Consider the following 6,115-nt stretch of genomic DNA (forward strand, 5'->3'; position numbering starts at 1 on the left):
ATCCTTCTGCCTCAGCCTCCGGAGTAGCTGGGACTACAGGTGAGCACCATGATGCCCGGCCTTGGACTTAATTATTAATATTTTCCATATTTATGCGAGTTATTATTTTAAAAATTATTTTAAGATAATTTACAGACATTATAACATTAAAATCTTAAATATTTCAATATGCATCCGTCAGGCATGGTGGTGCATACTTTTAGTCCCAGCTACTCGGGAGGCTGTGGGAGAAAAAGAAAAAGAATAAAAATTATGCATTGCTAAGAAAAACATTTTTAATATAATCCCATACAATTATTATGCCCCCAAATTAACAATCATTCCTTAATATAATCTAATACCCAGTCCATATTCAAATTTTCCTAACTGTACCCAAAATGTCTTTTTACAGTTGGCTTGTTCAAGACAGGATCACAGTTGGATGCTGTGGCTCAGGCCTGTGAACCCAGCACTTTGGGAGGCTGAGGTGGGAGGATCACTTAAGCCTAGGCATTGGAGACCAGACTGGGTAACATGGGGAAACCCCATCTCTCCAAAAAATGAAAAAATCAGCTCTTTCGCGTTCTTGCTTCCAAGATGACAAAGAAAAGAACGAACAACGGTTGTTCCAAAAAGGGCCATGGCTACATGCAGCCTATTCGCTGCATGAACTGTGCCCGAGGCGTACCTAAAGACAAGGCCAGGCGGGGCGTGGTGGCTCAGGCCTGTAATCCTAGCACTCCGGGAGGCTGAGGCGGGAAGACTGCTTGAGCTCAGGAGTTCAAGACCAGCCTGAGCAAGAGCGAGACCCCGTCTCTACTAAAAATACAAAGAAATTAGCCAAACAACTAAAAATAGAAAAAATTAGCTGGGCATGGTGGCACATGCCTGTGGTCCCAGCTACCTGGGAGGCTGAGGCAGCAGGATAGCTTGAGCCCAGGAGTTTGAGGTTGCTGTGAGCTAGGCTAATGCCACAGCACTCTAGCCCAGGCAAGAGAGTGAGATTGTCTCAAAAAAAAAGACAAGGCCATAAAGAAGTTCGTCATTCAGAACATAGTGGAGGCCATGGCTGTCAGGGACATTTCTGAAGCAAGTGTCTTCTCCCACTGTGGTGATATCAAAAAAAAAAAAAAAAAACCAAAACTCAAATGAAGCAAGTGTCTTTGATGCCTATGTGCTTCCCAAGCTGTACGTGAAGCTACATTACTGTGAGTCGTGCCATTCACAGCAAGGTAGTCAAGAATCGTTCTCCGGAAGCCCACAAAGACCGAACTCCCCCACCCCGATTTAGACCTGCGGGTGCTGCCCCAAGACCTCCACCAAAGCCTATGTAACGAGTTGAGTCCTTGAGGACTGAAGAAAAACTATCCGTTGGAAAAAAATAAAATGGAAATTATACTTAAAAAATAAAAAATAAAAAAATTAGCTGGGCATGGTGGCATGCACCTGTAGTCAGTCTCAGCTACTCAGGGAGCTGAGGCAGGAGGATCGCTTGAGCCTAGGAATTTGAGGCTGCAGCGGGCTGTGATTGCAACCCTGCACACCAGTCTGGGCGACAGAGTGAGATCCTGTCTCTAAAAACAAAACAAAATAAGAAAACAACAACAAAAAAATAGGATCACATTGCATTTGATTGTTTTGCCTCTGACATGTTTTAAGTCAGAACAGTCCTTCCTCCTCTTTTTCCATACCATTGACTTGTTGAAGAAAGAGGCAGTTGCCCTGCAGAATGTCTTACCTTTTGGATTTTTCTGATTTGCTTCTTTGTGTTTGCATTTACCTCGTTCCTCTAAGCCCCCATATTTTCTGCAAACTGGATATTAGATCTAAAGCCTTGCCTGGATTCAGGTTCAATATTTTTAGAAAGAATATTTATTAGGTGATGCAGTGTTCTTCGTATTGCATCACATCAGGGACACACAATATCTGGTTGTCTGATTCAGATGAGGAGGGAAGCATTCAGAGAAGCATCAGCTAAGAGAGCTTGATGTGGGCAGCTTGGACTGTCTCAGTCCTTGGGCAGGATTAAGCAGGGAGTTCTAGCAACAAAAATACTACATAGGCAGTGGTGTAGGGTGGCAAAAGGGGAGCCTCCCTTCAATCTTGTTGTGTGTACCCTGCAGGAATGAGAAATGAGACTAACCAGGCAAAACTTCCCAGGATTGGGGTGGGACCATTCTAAGACCTGTTTGCCACATCCTCATTTCCCACTTGTGAGGAGTGGGAGGAACCTTCCTTTTCGGTTGTGGGTCTGGTGGTGGTATGGCTCAGAGAAAACTCCTGACTCCATTTGCTGAGTTTTTCATGTTCTCTGGCTTCTAGTTCCTGCCTCAACATACTTTTTTTGAGACAGAGTCTTGCTCTGTTGCCCTGGGTAGAGTGCAGTGGTGTCATCATAGCTCACAGCAACCTCAAACTCCTGGGCTCAAGCGATCCTCTTAGCCGCACAAGTACCTAGGACTACAAGTCCATGCCATGGACAACCTGCTAATTTTTCTATTTTTAGCAGATCTCCTTCTTGTTCAGGCTGGTCTCGATCTTCTGAGCTCAAGCGATCCTCCTGCCTCAGCTTCCCAGAGTGCTAGGATGACAGGTGTGAGCCACTGTGTCAGCCTTAAAATACTTTGTGATCTTAAACTTTGGAATGTCAGTGCTGGAAGGAACTTTGAGGATCATCTAGACTAGCTCCCTCACTGAAGAATTCCCCTTCTTCTTCATCCTTCCTTAGAAACAGCTGCATGTAAGATGGTGAAACTAGTATGGTACAGTGTAGTTCTCCAGATTTCAATCATTTGCATTCCACCCTCATAATTTTTACCATAATCAGGTTCCACGTGCTCCATAGTACACTATTATTTTTCTTCATTCTAATAATAATCTGTTAAATAATAGGTTTAACAAGTAATTTAATTTCTTTCTGAAAGTCATTAAGAGGACACATACAGAAATTTCAAATTACACTAGTAAGCGCACCACGCTTTGGGAAATACCAAAGAAGCAGAATTGGGAGTAAGGGAGTCCTGACTAACTTGCTTTTAGTTGGGCACACTTCTCCTAATCTCAAAAAGGGGATAATATAATAGCTACGAGTGTTAGTTATTAGTCTTTTTGTGAGTGATTTAAGAGAAATTCTTCCTGGAAGACTCGCAGGGACCTTTGTTCAGGGCCTCTGATCACCTCCGGCGGCGGGGGAGGGGCGGCAGCGCGAAGGCAGGAGCGGTGAACGTGATCGCTGGAGAATGTGACCACTCCAAGCAGGGCACCTGAGGCAGAGGGCGGGGAAGCCCTCCGGAGACAAAGTCTGTGACTCTCCAGTCCTCTCTCACCTCTCTCTCTCTCTCTCCACCATCGCCTGGGCCACCCCAAGAAGGAATTAACATGGTGTTCCAGGGCCTTTCCCCCACATGAACCACCCACTCGGCCACTTTTTCTCCCTGCGGGCAGCGAAAACTTCCGGGAGAAGCGCTGAGAAGTCAGGTATCAGGCCTGAGCGAACTTCTGCTGGCTTCTGGGGCTCGGGGGAGGGAGGGCAAAGGAGGAAGGAGGGGTTTGCGGTTGGGGAGAGACACATGGCCCACCCCTAGCCGGAAACTGGGGGTGGAGAGGCCCCAGCCCAGTCCACACCGGTCATCCAGCTCCGGGCTGGGCCCGAGAGGCCGGCAAACCCCACCCCATTCCTCTGGGCACCTCGTGGCCCAAGCGGGTTTGTTTACGACTCCAGCTCTCTCCTCCCCCAGCCCAGCCCTCCGCCCGCCCCCAGGGTGGCCCCAGTTTCGTGGGAGGGGGAAACAGAGCCAGCGCCAAGCCCGCTCCGCTCTCCTCCTCTCCCTTCCCGTCTCCTCCCTTCCCTTTCTCTTACCCTCTTCCTTGGACGCCCAGGGAGGACAGGTCCTTTTTGGCAGACCTATCATTCTCCTTTTCTAGGCATGGGAGACTGGGGGTGGTGTCACTCTCTCCTCAACTCTGGACACTGGAGGGGACTCAGGGCTACTTGTCCCAGGAGAGGAAGGAGAAAGGGAAACTGCTTCACTTTTTTTTCTCGAATGCTGAGCTGCCAGGCAGGACCCCAGTCACCCTTGGGCTGCAGGGGTCTGGGTGTGTGGGGGTGACTGGTGAGTGTAAATTGACATTTAGCGTTCAGCACGCCCTGTGGGTGTGGCCAGCTTAGGCTCCCTGAGGAGCCTGAGAGGTTTGAGTATTTGGGGAAGGGAAATGTTTTAATTATGTTTTTGTTCCAAACTGGAGTCCCTAGGGGTTAGATTTAAATGTTCAGAAAAGCTCTCTGTGTGATCTGTTTGGGGTCTAAGCCAGTCTCTGACCCTCCCAGTTAGTTCCTTAAGCCTGCCTTCTGTGGTTCTCAAGAATGCAGATGGGTTGTGGAACTTGAGTCTCAGCAATTTCTCTTCCTCTTCCCCACTGTGCCTCAAATTACTGTTGCTTTTATTTAGCAAAGGGTCTTCCAGTTCCAGAGACCATCAGCTAGGCTTACAGTTAGGGCTGGCTTCATGAACCCTCATCAGAAGAGAGAATATTCAAGAAAGTTGAGCCAGAGTTCAGCTCCAACAATAATTAAATTGTGTTCTTGACCAAGGTTCCCAAGCCTCACACAAAAAACTCATTTCCCCCCACCCCCAGCCTTTCTTTCCTCCTCCAGGGCCTTTAAGACCATCAGAGCCACCAACTGGTTACAGGACTGAATGAGTGCCTTCCTAGTACTAGGTACTACCTCAGCAGGGATGAGTCACAGTAATTCTCAGATAAGGAAACAAAGACACAGCAAAGGTACAGAATGAGTCATTTTAAATACTGGTAATAATCATAAAGAACATCAGCAGCCAGTCCTGATTTCTCACAAGAAGTTCTGGGCTTCCCAAACAGAGAGAAGCCCAGCTTGTTTCAGTTCTCTTTTGGATTAGTTTCTTGCCTTTCCAGGGCTCTTAGAAGACTGAGGGATGTGTGACATGTTCCATCCAGCTTCTGTAGTCACCACTGCACTGATTGATCTTAGCTTGCTTATCACAAACTTGTGATGTGGAAAACCTAGGCTCGTTTTCTTGTTCAGAGAACTAGAAAGTAAAGGTTTAGAAGACCGATGAGACTTTATTACTTGGTTGAAGGACTCTCTCTTACTTTTTCTTTTCTTCTATCCTAGAGTAGATAGGACAGGTAAAAGAAATTTCAGTTAGTTTTGTATTTAGCTGTAGTTGACAGCCTATTGAAAGGGAAGGTTACAATAATGGTGTAAAAAGTGGGTTTTAGCTGAGTGAGGTGGTATAGGCCTGTAGTAGTACCAGCTACAGTGGGAGGATCACTTGTACCCAGAGGTTCAAGGCCAGCCTAAGAACATAATGAGATCCCCGTCTCTGAAAAGTTTTTTTTAAAAAAGGAGAGGCCAGGTATGGTAGCTCATGCCTATGATCCTAGCACTATGGGAGGTCAAGGCCAGAGGATTGCTTGAGGTCAGGAGTTGGAGACCAACCTGAGCAAGAGTGAGACCCTATCTCTACAAAAAATAGAAAAATTAGCCAGGCATGGTGGCATGTGCCTGTAGTCCCAGCTACTTGGGAGGCTAAGGCAGGAGGATCGCTTGAGCCCAGGAGTTTGAGATTGCAGTGAGCCACGATGATGCTACTGCACTCTAGCCCCAGCAACAGAGTGAGACTCTGTCTCAAAAAAAAAAAAAAAGAAAAGAAAAGAAAAAACTATATGCCAGGCTAGGCTCTGAGAACACAAAGTGAAAAGGTACCGCTCAGTACAGTGGTACACGTGCCTGTAGTCCCAGTTACTTCGGAGGCTGAGGTGGGAGGATTGCTGGAGCCCAGGCATTCACATCCAGAGTGGGCAACACAGTGAGATCCTGTCTTTTTTTTTTTTAAGTAGAGACAGGGTCTCACTCTCACAGCCTGGTGAGATCCTGTCTTTTAAGAAAAAAAAAATTAAAAAAAAACCCACAGCGAAAAGGCATCATCCCTGTCCTCGAGTTGCTTAGTAATCTAACTGGGGGAGACCAGACAGAGATCTCTAATGGAGGTACATAAAAGGAACATAGTGATCAGAGTATTCAATACCTGGGGGGGGGGCAGGAAAGACTTCATAGAAGTCAATTCTTTTTTTTTTTTTTTTGAGGCAGAGTCTC

At 46.6% G+C, this 6,115-nt stretch overlaps 1 protein-coding gene and 1 pseudogene across 1 annotated transcript in view; both read left to right on the forward strand.

Annotated features, from left to right (window-relative positions):
- The first annotated feature begins 576 nt into the window (after positions 1-576).
- LOC105816109 lies at positions 577-1,313 on the forward strand (annotated as a pseudogene).
- Positions 1,314-3,422: 2,109 nt separating this feature from the next.
- Positions 3,423-6,115, forward strand: part of SP1 (Sp1 transcription factor) — a 42,707-nt gene continuing 40,014 nt past the window's right edge. Inside the window, exon 1 of the mRNA XM_012653919.1 lies at positions 3,423-3,456. The gene's annotated coding sequence lies outside the window, so the exon portion shown is untranslated. The remainder of the gene's footprint in view (positions 3,457-6,115) is intronic.

This window comes from Propithecus coquereli, unplaced genomic scaffold, assembly GCF_000956105.1.
Source record: "Propithecus coquereli isolate 6110/MARCELLA unplaced genomic scaffold, Pcoq_1.0 Scaffold111, whole genome shotgun sequence".
NCBI classification, from domain to species: domain Eukaryota; kingdom Metazoa; phylum Chordata; class Mammalia; order Primates; family Indriidae; genus Propithecus; species Propithecus coquereli.